Consider the following 13,490-nt stretch of genomic DNA (forward strand, 5'->3'; position numbering starts at 1 on the left):
ACTAGATTATTGACTCTAGTGCAAGTGGGAGACTCGTTGGAGATATGCCCAAGAGGCAATAATAAATGGTTATTATATATCTTTGTGTTTATGATAATATTTATATACCATGCTATAATTGTATTAACCGAAACATTGATACATGTGTGATATGTAAACAACAAAGAGTCCCTAGTAAGCCTCTTAACTAGCTTGTTGATTAATAGATGATTAGTTTCATAATCATGAACATTGGATGTTATTAATAACAAGGTTATATCATTAATATGAATGATGTAATGGACACACCCAAATAAGCGTAGCATAAGATCATGTCATTAAGTTATTTGCTATAAGCTTTCGATACATAGTTACCTAGTCCTTAGAGCATCCCCACTCGTTGGCGCTCCCCACGCCCAAATCCGGCGAAATTTTCGTCCGGATTGGAGGAAGATTTGGCGTGGGGAGCGCCGAAGTTCCAGCCGTCCCCCCGGCAGGAAACCCCCAACCTCGACCATTTGACATATTTCAAACAAATTTAACATAAAATTTAACACGTTCGGCGACCAAGAGTACGAAAATTGCTGAAACAAATTCGGCGATAATCAATACAATGTTTAACAAGTGCTGAAACAAATGAAGCACACAATTTCACAATTTTTCAAACAAATTAGACAGACTAGTTGGCGTCGGCGTTGGCGTTGCCTCGGAGCCTCCATATGTGCTCCACTAGATCATCTTGCAGCGGCGATGCATTGTAGAGTCTCGAATCTCCCGACGCATAGCAATGAAGGCGGCCCATGATGGAGGCACCTGGTGATTAGGCTGTGCAAGAGGACCCTCTCTCTCATATGGTGCTTCTTGCTCAGCCAGAGGAACCGGATGCTTTCGCTCATTTTCAATAATCATATTGTGTAGGCACACACAGCGGTTCATCACCTCCCACATCCGATCTTTGGACCAAGTCATAGCGGGGAACCGGACGACAGCAAATCCCTGCTGGAGGACACCAAATGCACGCTCGACGTCTTTTCGGCAAGCTTCTTGTTTCTTGACAAACTCGCAAAGTTTGGGGGTGCTAGGATTCGTGATAGTCTTCACAAATGTTGCCCACTTTGGATAGATACCGTCTGCAAGGTAGTATCCTTTGTTGTAGTGCCGACCATTGATCACATAGTCCACCTGGGGAGCATGACCCTCAACAAGCTTGGAAAAGACCGGGGAGCAGTTTAGGACGTTGATGTCATTGTTGGATCCAGGCATACCAAAGAAAGAGTGCCAAATCCAGAGATCATGGGTAGCCACCGCTTCAAGTATCACAAGGCAGCCTTTTTTGTGACCCTTGTACATTCCCTGCCACGCAAACGGACAGTTCTTCCATTGCCAATGCATGCGATCAATGCTTCCAAGCATCCCTGGAAAACCTCTAGCTTCATTTGTTGCAAGGATCCTCTCGGTGTCTTCGACAGTGGGTGATCTCAAGTAATAGTCCCCGAACACCGCTATGACGGCCCCGCAGAACCGGTAGAAACAATCAAGGGCGGTGGACTCCGCCATCCGAAGATAGTCATCTGCAGTATCACCGGGAGCTCCATACGCCAAGCATCCTCATAGCCACCGTGCACTTCTGCAGTGACGAAAATCCAACCAAACCAAGTGCAATCCGCCTTGCATCTGAAGTAGGGATCAAAGTGGCGGATGGCATACACAATTTGCAAAAATAGCTTTCTCGCTCATCCTGAAACGACGCCGGAAAACACTCTCACCGTGCAATGGATTGTCGGCGAAGTAGTCGGCGTACAACATGCAGTAGCCCTCCATTCGTTGTCTCGGCTTGCACTTCCGGCGACCTCGTGCCGACCCACCACGTCGACCAGTTGCCAGTCCGGCGTACATGTGATGGCGTGTAACTCACACGTTCGTTGGGAACCCCAAGAGGAAGGTATGATGCGCACAGCAGCAAGTTTTCCCTCAGAAAGAAACCAAGGTTTAATCGAACCAGGAGGAGCCAAGAAGCACATTGAAGGTTGATGGTGGCGAAATGTGATGCGGCGCAACACCAGGGATTCCGGCGGCAACGTGGAACCTGCACAACACAACCAAAGTACTTTGCCCCAACGAAACAGTGAGGTTGTCAATCTCACCGGCTTGCTGTAACAAAGGATTAACCGTATTGTGTGGAAGATGATTGTTTGCGAAGAAAACAAGTAAAACAAGTATTGCAGTAGATTGTATGCGATGTAAAGAATAGGACCGGGGTCCACAGTTCACTAGAGGTGTCTCTCCCATAAGATAAAAGCATGTTGGGTGAACAAATTACAGTCGGGCAATTGACAAATAGAAAAGGGCATAACAATGCATATACATGATATGATAAATATAGTGAGATTTAATCGGGGCATTACGACAAAGTACATAGACCGCCATCCAGCCGCATCTATGCCTAAAAGTCCACCTTCGAGGTTATCATCCGAACCCCATCCAGTATTAAGTTGCAAGCAACAGACAATTGCATTAAGTATGGTGCGTAATGTAATCAACAACTACATTCTTAGACATAGCATCAATGTTTTATCCCTAGTGGCAACAACACATCCACAACCTTAGAACTTTCTGTCACTGTCCCAGGTACCAATGGAGGCATGAACCCACTATCGAGCATAAATACTCCCTCTTGGAGTTAAGAGCAAAAACTTGGCCAGAGCCTCTACTAATAACGGAGAGCATGCAAGATCATAAACAACACATAAATAATAGATTGATAATCACCATAACATAGTATTCTCTATCCATCGGATCCCGACAAACACAACATATAGTATTACAGATAGATGATCTTGATCATGTTAGGCAGCTCACAAGATCCAACAATGAAGCACATAAGGAGAAGACGACCATCCAGCTACTGCTATGGACCCATAATCCAGGGGTGAACTACTCACTCATCACTCCGGAGGCGATCATGGCGATGAAGAGTCCTCCGGGAGATGATTCCCCTCTCCGGTAGGGTGCCGGAGGCGATCTCCTGAATCCCCCGAGATGGGATTCGCGGCGGCGCGTCTCTGGAAGGTTTTCCGTATCGTGGCTCTCGGTACTGGGGGTTTCGCGACGGAGGCTTTAAGTAGGCGAAAGGGTAGGTCAAGGGGCGACACGAGGGCCCCACACACCAGGGCGGCGCGGGCCCAGCCCTGGCCGCGCGGCCCTGGCGTGGCGGCGCCTCGTCGCCCCACTTCGTTATCCTTTCGGCCTTCTGGAAGCTTCGTGCAAAAATAGGACCCTGGGCGTTGATTTCGTCCAATTCCGAGAATATTTCCTTACTAGGATTTCTGAAACCAAAAACAGCAGAAAACAAGAATCGGCTCTTCGGCATCTTGTTAATAGGTTAGTTCCAGAAAATGCGTAAATACGACATATAATGTGTATAAAACATGTAGATATCATCAATAATGTAGCATGGAACATAAGAAATTATCGATACGTCGGAGACGTATCTACATGCTAGCCAAGCAACCAAGGATCATCATGTGCTCGTCGTCTTGGGCGGCTGCTGCCATCTCTTCTTGCATAAGCTCGACGAACATCTGCTCCTCCTCTTCGTCCGAGTCCATGGCCGGCGAGGCAAATGGACGAACACCTGACGGGCGTGGTCGAGGCAACCCGAGCCGCGAGCGACGAGGAGCAAGCAGGCCGGCGGAAGAGCAGCCAGATAGGCCGTTGATGTCTACGGGTGCTTCTATTCTTGTAGACAGTGTTGGGCCTCCAAGAGCAGAGGTTTGTAGAACAGCAGCAAGTTTCCCTTAAGTGGATCACCCAAGGTTTATCGAACTCAGGGAGGAAGAGGTCAAAGATATCCCTCTCATGCAACCCTGCAACCACAAAGCAAGAAGTCTCTTGTGTCCCCAACACACCTAATAGGTGCACTAGTTCGGCGAAGAGATAGTGAAATACAGGTGGTATGAATGAATATGAGCAGTAGTACGGTGCCATAAACGTGCTTGGCGCGTAGTTGACGATAGTAATATTGTAGGAAGTAAACATGCGGTAGTAACGCAATGAGAACAAGTAACAAGCAGTGATAGCAGTATTTAGGAACAAGGCCTAGGGAATAGACTTTCACTAGTGGACACTCTCAACATTGATCACATAACAGAATAGATAAATGCATACTCTACACTTTTGTTGGATGATGAACACATTGCGTAGGATTACACGAACCCTCAATGCCGGAGTTAACAAGCTCCACAATAATGCTCATATTTTAGTAACCTTTAGTGTAAGATAGATCAAAAGACTAAACCAAGTACTAGCATAGCATGCACACCTGTCACCTTCATGCATATGTAGGAGGAATAGATCACATCAATATTATCATAGCAATAGTTAACTTCGCAATCTACAAGAGATCATGATCATAGCATAAACCAAGTACTAACACGGTGCACACACTCGTCACCTTTACACACGTGCAGGAGGAATAGAACTACTTTAATAACTTTGCTAGAGTAGCACATAGATAGTAGTGATACAAAACTCATATGAATCTCAATCATGTAAAGCAGCTCATGAGATCATTGTATTGAGGTACATAGGAGAGAGATTAACCACATAGCTACCGGTACTGCCCCGAGCCTCGATGGAGAACTACTCCCTCCTCATGGGAGCAGCAGCGGTGATGAAGATGGCGGTGGAGATGGCAGCGGTGTCGATGGAGGAGCCTTCCGGGGGCACTTCCCCGTCCGGCGGGTGCCGGAACGGAGACTCCTGTCCCCGGATCTTGGCTTCGCGATGGTGGCGGCTCTGGAAGGTTTCGCGTACCGTGGCTTCCTCCGTAAGGGTTTTCGATGCAGGGGCTTTATATAGGCGAAGAGGCGGCGCAGGAGGGTCAACGAGGCGACGACACCCTAGGGTGGCGCGGGCCCAGCCCTGGCCGCGCCACCATGTCATCTAGGCCCACCAGGGCCCCCCTCTGGTCCTTCCCGGGTGTTCTGGAAGCTTCGTGGAAAAATAGGAACCTGGGCGGTGATTTCGTCCAATTCCGAGAATATTTCGTTACTAGGATTTCTGAAACCAAAAACAGCAGAAAACGGAACCGGCACTTCGGCATCTTGTTAATAGGTTAGTTCCGGAAAATGCGTAAATACGACATATAATGTGCATAAAACATGTAGGTATCATCAATAAAGTAGCATGGAACATAAGAAATTATCGATACGTTGGAGACGTATCGGCATCCCCAAGCTTAGTTCCGCTCGTCCGAGCGAGTAAAACGATAACAAAGATAATTTCTGAAGTGACATGCCATCATAATCTTGATCATACTATTTGTAAACATATGTAATGAATGCAGCGATCAAAACAAAGGTAATGACATGAGTAAACAACTGAATCATATAGCAAAGGCTTTTCATGAATAGTACTTTCAAGACAAGCATCAATAAGTCTTGCATAAAAGTTAACTCATAAAGCAATAAATTCAAAGTAAAGGCATTGAAGCAACACAATGGAAGATTAAGTTTCAGCGGTTGCTTTCAACTTGTAACATGTATATCTCATGGATAGTTGTCAATGCAAAGTAATATAATAAGTGCAATATGCAAGTATGTAGGAATCAATGCACAGTTCACACAAGTGTTTGCTTCTTAAGGTGGAGAGAGATAGGTAAACTGACTCAACAATAAAAGTAAAAGAAAGGTCCTTCAAAGAGGAAAGCATCGATTGCTATATTTGTGCTAGAGCTTTTATTTTGAAAACATAAAGAGAGCATAAAAGTAAAGTTTTGAGAGGTGTTTGTTGTTGTCAACGAATGGTAATGGGTACTCTAACTACCTCATCAACCAGACTTTCAAGAGCGGCTCCCATGAAGGACGTTATCTCTACCAGCAAGGTAGATCATCCCTCTTCTCTTTTGTTTACACATGTACTTTAGTTTAGTTTTTCTTTATTTATGGATGACACTCCTCCCAACCTTTTGCTTACACAAGCCATGGCTAACCGAATCCTCGGGTGCCTTCCAACATTCACATACCATGGAGGAGTGTCTATTTGCAAATTTAAGTTGCTTATCGATAAATCGAGCAAAACATGTGAAGAGAATTATTAATGCAAGTTAATTAATTGAGGCTGGGAACCTCATTGCCAGCTCTTTTTGCAAAATTATTGGATAAGCGGATGAAGCCACTAGTCCATTGTGAAAGTCTCGTCAAAAGTAAATGACAAGATCGAAAGATAAAACACCACATACTTCCTCATGAGCTCTAAAACATTGACACAAATAAGAGGTGATAAATTTTGAATTGTTTAAAGGTAGCACTCAAGCAATTTACTTTGGAATGGCGGAGAAATACCATGTAGTAGGTAGGTATGGTGGACACAAATGGCATGAATATTGGCTCAAGGATTTTGGATGCATGAGAAGTATTCCCTCTCGATACAAGGTTTAGGCTAGCAAGGTTATTTGAAACAAACACAAGGATGAACCGGTGCAGCAAAACTCACATAAAAGACATATTGTAAACATTATAAGACTCTACACCGTCTTCCTTGTTGTTCAAAACTCAATACTAGAAATTATCTAGACCTTAGAGAGACCAAATATGCAAACCAAATTTTAGCATGCTCTATGTATTTCTTCACTAATAGGTGCAAAGTATATGATGCAAGAGCTTAAACATGAGCACAACAATTGCCAAGTATCACATTATCCAAGACATTTTACCAATTACTACATGTAGCATTTTTCAATTCCAACCATATAACAATTTAACGAAGAGGAAACTTCGCCATGAATATTATGAGCTAAGAACACATGTGTTCATACGAACCAGCGGAGCGTGTCTCTCTCCCACACAAGCATTTATTCAAACTAAAACAAAAACAAACAAACGAGACGCTCCAAGTAAAATACATAAGATGTGACCGAATAAAAATATAGTTTCAAGAGAAGGAACTCGATACTTTGTCGATGAAGAAGGGGATGCCTTGGGCATCCCCAAGCTTAGACAGCTTGAGTCTTCTTGAAATATGCAGGGATGAACCACGGGGGCATCCCCAAGCTTAGAGCTTTCACTCCTCTTGATCATAGTATATCATACTCCTCTCTTGACCCTTGAAAACTTCCTTCACACCAAACTTCAAGCAAACTCATTAGAGGGTTAGTGCACAATTAATAATTCACATATTCAGAGGTGACACAATCATTCTTTTCACTTCTGGACATTGCATAAAGCTACTGGACATTAATGGATCAAAGAAATGAATCCAACATAGCAAAAGAGACAATGCGAAATAAAAGGCAGAATCTGTCAAAAACAGAACAGTCCGTAAAGACAAATTTAAAGATGGCACCAGACTTGCTCAAATGGAAAAACTCAAAACTAATGAAAGTTGCGTACATATCTGAGGATCACGCTCGTAAATTGGCGGATTTTTTCGAATTTTCTACAGAGAACTGTGCCCAGATTCGTGACAGACAGCAATGCTGTTTCTGCGCAGCGATCCCAAATATAACATCAACTTTGACATAGAAACTTTACTTGGCACAAAAACATGATAAGGAGAGGTTGCTACAGTAGTAAACAACTTCCAAGACACAAATATAAAACAAAGTACTGTAGCAAAATAACACATGGGTTATCTCCCAAGAAGTTCTTTCTTTATAGCCATTAAGATGGGCTCAGCAGTTTTAATGATGCACTCGCAAGAAATAGAAGTTGAAGCAAAAGAGAACATCAAGAGGCAAATTCAAAACACATTTAAGTCTAACATGCTTCCTATGCATAGGAATCTTGTAAATAAACAAGTTCATGAAGAGCAAAGTAACAAGCATAGGAAGATAAAACAAGTGTAGCTTCAAAAATTTCAGCACATAGAGAGGTGTTTTAGTAACATGAAAATTTCTACAACCATATTTTCCTCTCTCATAATAACTTTCAGTAGCAACATGAGCAAACTCAACAATATAACTATCACATAAAACATTCTTATCATGAGTCTCATGCATAAAATAATTACTACTCCCAACATAAGCATAATCATTCTTATTAATTGTAGTGGGAGCAAATTCAACAAAGTAGCTATCAAATATAGGAGGTATATTGTAATCATAATCAAATTTATCCTCCATAACAGGTGGTAACAAAAGACTACTATCATTATAATCATCATAAATGGGAGGCAAAGTATCATCAAAGTAAATTTTCTCCTCAATGCTTGGGGGACTAAAAATATCATGCTCATCAAAGCCAGCTTCCCCAAGCTTAGAATTTTCCATAGCATTAGCAACAATGGTGTTCAAAGCATTCATATTAATATGTTCCATGGGTTTTTTAATTTTCGCATCAAATCATCCATGTCTTAAATCAGGAAATAGAATAAAAAGGTCATTGTTGTCCATTATGCCTAACTAGTGTAAACAAGAAACCAAATGTCGCAATTGCAGAGTCTAAAGGAAATAGCTTCGAGCACACACACAATGGCGCCGGAAAAGTATCGTTACTCGGGACCGAAGTATGAGTGCCTTTTACCTTTCCTCCCGGCAACGGCGCCGGAAAATAGCTTGATGTCTACGGGTGCTTCTATTCTTGTAGACGAGTGTTGGGCCTCCAAGAGCAGAGGTTTGTAGAACAGACAGCAAGTTTCCCTTAAGTGGATCACCCAAGGTTTATCGAACTCGGGGAGGAAGAGGTCAAAGATATCCCTCTCATGCAACCCTGCAACCACAAAGCAAGAAGTCTCTTGTGTCCCCAACACACCTAATAGGTGCACTAGTTCGGCGAAGAGATAGTGAAATACGGGTGGTATGAATGAATATGAGCAGTAGTACGGTGCCGGAAAAGTGCTTGGCGCGTAGTTGACGATAGTAATATTGTAGGAAGTAAACATGCGGTAGTAACGCAGCAGTAGTAACGCAAGAAAAACAGTAACAAGCGATGATAGCAGTATTTAGGAACAAGGCCTAGGGAATAGACTTTCACTAGTGGACACTCTCAACATTGATCACATAACGGAATAGATAAATGCATACTCTACACTTTTGTTGGATGATGAACACATTGCGTAGGATTACACGAACCCTCAATGCCGGAGTTAACAAGCTCCACAATAATGCTCATATTTTAGTAACCTTTAGTGTAAGATAGATCAAAAGACTAAACCAAGTACTAGCATAGCATGCACACTCGTCACCTTCATGCATATGTAGGAGGAATAGATCACATCAATATTATCATAGCAATAGTTAACTTCGCAATCTACAAGAGATCATGATCATAGCATAAACCAAGTACTAACACGAGTGCACACACTGTCACCTTTACACACGTGCAGGAGGAATAGAACTACTTTAATAACTTTGCTAGAGTAGCACATAGATAGTAGTGATACAAAACTCATATGAATCTCAATCATGTAAAGCAGCTCATGAGATCATTGTATTGAGGTACATAGGAGAGAGATTAACCACATAGCTACCGGTACAGCCCCGAGCCTCGATGGAGAACTACTCCCTCCTCATGGGAGCAGCAGCGGTGATGAAGATGGCGGTGGAGATGGCAGCGGTGTCGATGGAGGAGCCTTCCGGGGGCACTTCCCCGTCCGGCAGGGTGCCGGAACAGAGACTCCTGTCCCCCAGATCTTGGCTTCGCGATGGTGGCGGCTCTGGAAGGTTTCGCGTACCGTGGCTTCCTCCGTAAGGGTTTTCGATGCAGGGGATTTATATAGGCGAAGAGGCGGCGCAGGAGGGTCAATGAGGCGACGACACCCTAGGGTGGCGCGGGCCCAGCCCTGGCCGCGCCACCATGTCATCTGGGCCCACCAGGGCCCCCCTCTGGTCCTTCCCGGGTGTTCTGGAAGCTTCGTGGAAAAATAGGAACCTGGGCGGTGATTTCGTCCAATTCCGAGAATATTTCGTTACTAGGATTTCGAAACCAAAAACAGCGAGAAAACAGAACCGGCACTTCGGCATCTTGTTAATAGGTTAGTTCCAGAAAATGCGTAAATACGACATATAATGTGCATAAAACATGTAGGTATCATCAATAAAGTAGCATGGAACATAAGAAATTATCGATACGTTGGAGACGTATCAGCCGTCGTCCAAAGACGGCGGAATATAGGCAGGTGGGGAAGGAGGGGCGGCGGAATCTGGGCAACAAGCCGGCGGGGTGGTGCCGGCGGCGAGAGAGATACGAGGGGTGGGGGAGATTTTGAGCGACGTGGCGGTGGGGTTCGTGCGTCGAGTCACCGAACAGATCGGGCCCTTCCCCGCTTTTCACTCGTCCGGAGTCCCCGAGCGCTCCCCGGGGGGCCGGGGGTGGCGTGGGCTCGCCGGATGGATGAAGGGCCAAATCCGGACGAAAACGAGGAACCGGGGGCGCGACTGGGCCGATTTACGCCATCCGGATGTAAAAAATGCTCGCCGGGGGCCTGTTCGGGGGGACGAGTGGAGATGCTCTTATGACCATGAGATCATGTAAATCACTTATACCGGAAAGGTACTTTGATTACATCAAACGCCACTGCGTAAATGGGTGGTTATAAAGGTGGGATTAAGTATCCGGAAAGTATGAGTTGAGGCATATGGATCAATAGTGGGATTTGTCCATCCCGATGACGGATAGATATACTCTGGGCCCTCTCGGTGGAATGTCGTCTAATGTCTTGCAAGCATATGAATAAGTTCATAAGAGACCACATACCACGGTACGAGTAAAGAGTACTTGTCGAGGAGACGAGGTTGAACAAGGTATAGAGTGATACCGATGATCAAACCTCGGACAAGTAAAATATCGCGTGACAAAGGGAATTGGTATCGTATGTGAATGGTTCATTCGATCACTAAGTCATCGTTGAATATGTGGGAGCCATTATGGATCTCCGGATCCCGCTATTGGTTATTGGTCGGAGAGAGATCTCAACCATGTCCGCATAGTTCGCGAACCGTAGGGTGACACACTTAAAGTTGGATGTTGAAATGGTAGAACTTGAATATGGAATGGAGTTCGAATATTTGTTCGGAGTCTCGGATAGGATCCCGGACATCACGAGGATTTCCGGAATGGTCCGGAGAATAAGATTCATATATAGGATATCATTTTATGTGTTTGAAAATGATCCGGTGCATTTATGGAAGGTTCTAGAAGGTTCTAGAAAAATCCGGAAGAAAGTTACTTTGGAAGGCGGAGTCCCGAAGGGCTCGGGACTCCACCACCATGGCCGGCCAACCCTAGGGGGTGGAGTCCCAGGTGGACTCCACCTAAGGTGGCCGGCCACCCCCTCCCAAGGGAAAGTGGGAATCCCACCTCTAGTGGGAGTCCTAGCTTGGGTAGGTTTCATGTCATATGGAAGGTTTAGGAGCATAACACGTGTGCTTTATTAATCAACCAGAAATAGAGTCATTACAAATTGCCATGCATCCTATGTTCCGTGAACTGGTGTGTATTTTTCAAGCATGCCACATGTTTTTTTTGAAACGAGTAAATGAAACAGTGTCTAGGAGGAACTAGAACACTATTGATATAGTAGAAGCGGGACTTGGCGTGACAATTCCAGAATTCGTCCCCGACAGGGATCGAACTCTGGTCGTTAGGGTGCGCCACTGTGACCCTAACCACTGGGCTAAGCCCACGTCGTCAAGCATGCCACATGTTGGAAATATAGAGAAAACAACCACACCGTTGCAAAACTTGTCATTCCGAAAGTATCGTGGAAATTATACAACCTTCATTCGAAAATAAATGACTCAACTTTGTCGACATATAAATTTTATTTGCACACAAAACTACTTCTAGATCTCAATTAGCACGATAAAATTGAAACATAATGAAAAAATTACATATATAAAAAAACTCAAAAATGCTAGCAAATTCGAAAGTGCATAACAATTTTTTTTTTCTGGAAACCCCATGGAATTTGATACATTTAATTTTCCCTTTTGATTTCTATTTCAAAAGTTCTTACATTTTTAGTAATTTTCTAGAATAGTTCTAATGCATCATAAATTTAGGGGGTTTCTAATCTTCTTTCAAAATCTTGTAAACCATCATCTCAATGAATATCATGTTTAATTTTTATTCAAATTTATTTCAAATTTTCCGGTTGATATCTTGCTTCCATGTGCTCTTAAAATTAATTGAGTTATTTGTTTTATCCTTTTCCATTTGTGTGTTGGTTGGAAAATAAGATGGGAAAAATTCTCCTTCTTGAAACAGTCTTTCGCCCCCGCTATATTAATATAACAACCACACGGTACAACTATTGGGGCCTCAAACACAAGAAAGCCAATGATGGATGAGTATATTAGAACGAACCAATTAAACAGTAAATTGTGCAAGTGCACAATTGATCAATAGATCTTCAACAGACAAGTATGAATGTTTTCCAAGGAAAATGTGATGCCAACAAAATATTCTACATTGACTAAGATGTAGTCACCTTGCACATTAAACAAATTGGAGGGAAACATGACACACAATAATTTCTGGATACCTATGGATATTTTCCTAGTATACGTCAATAACTGTATTTTCAAAATATTTATATACCTTTGTTTACATGAATCTAGATGTTTGGATCAGATACTACTTGGTGGTGAGTGGGTATCTGAGAATTTTTATAGTGGTCTTGTAGCGACAAAGGTAGTACTTCATAGTTTATTTTGGAACGGGGATCAGTCTCGAAGGACCAAGAACTTCATTAACTATGAGCGGTGGAGGTACAAATTATAGAAAGAACTATGAAAAAGTGGAAAAATACACCCAGGTTCTTCCATTTTGCCCCAAGGACCTCAGATCTATCTAAGAAAATGTGATCCAGTCTAGCTCCATCTCCACACAACTAACGCTGCTTGTTTCCATGGTCAACCACGACGATGCAGGAGACAAGACCACTTGGGTCGCCGCAGCAGGAGCCCAGCATGATAGAGCAGAAGATCCTCCCATGTTGGAAGTTGAAGAAGATTGTGTGCTGGCCACCAGGTGCCAACACAGAGGTGGTGGGGGGGGGGGGTGGCTGCCCTCCGGCCTGAATAGTCGAGGACACACTCTCATCTTGAACGTCTCGACGTAGCACCAAAAGAAACTCCGCAAACTTTAGAGCTGAGTGATGCGCGTAAATGTACACGTCCGTTGGGAACCCCAAGAGGAAGGTATGATGCGCACAGCAGCAAGTTTTCCCTCAGAAAGAAACCAAGGTTATCGAACCAGTAGGAGCCAAGAAGCACGTGAAGGTTGTTGGTGGAGGAATGTAGTGCGGCACAACACCAGTGAAACCGGCGCCAACGTGGAACCTGCACAACACAATCAAAGTACTTTGCCCCAACGTAACAGTGAGGTTGTCAATCTCACCGGCTTGCTGAAAACAAAGGATTAAGTGTATCGAGTGGAAGATGGTGTTTGTTTGCAAAGAACAGTAAAAACAATGAGAATGTATTCAGATGTAAAAGAATGGACCGGGGTCCACAGTTCACTAGAGGTGTCTCTCCAATAAGATAACCAACATGCCGGGTGAACAAATTA

The sequence above is a fragment of the Lolium rigidum genome, chromosome 7 (genome assembly GCF_022539505.1).
Source record: "Lolium rigidum isolate FL_2022 chromosome 7, APGP_CSIRO_Lrig_0.1, whole genome shotgun sequence".
NCBI lineage: Eukaryota > Viridiplantae > Streptophyta > Magnoliopsida > Poales > Poaceae > Lolium > Lolium rigidum.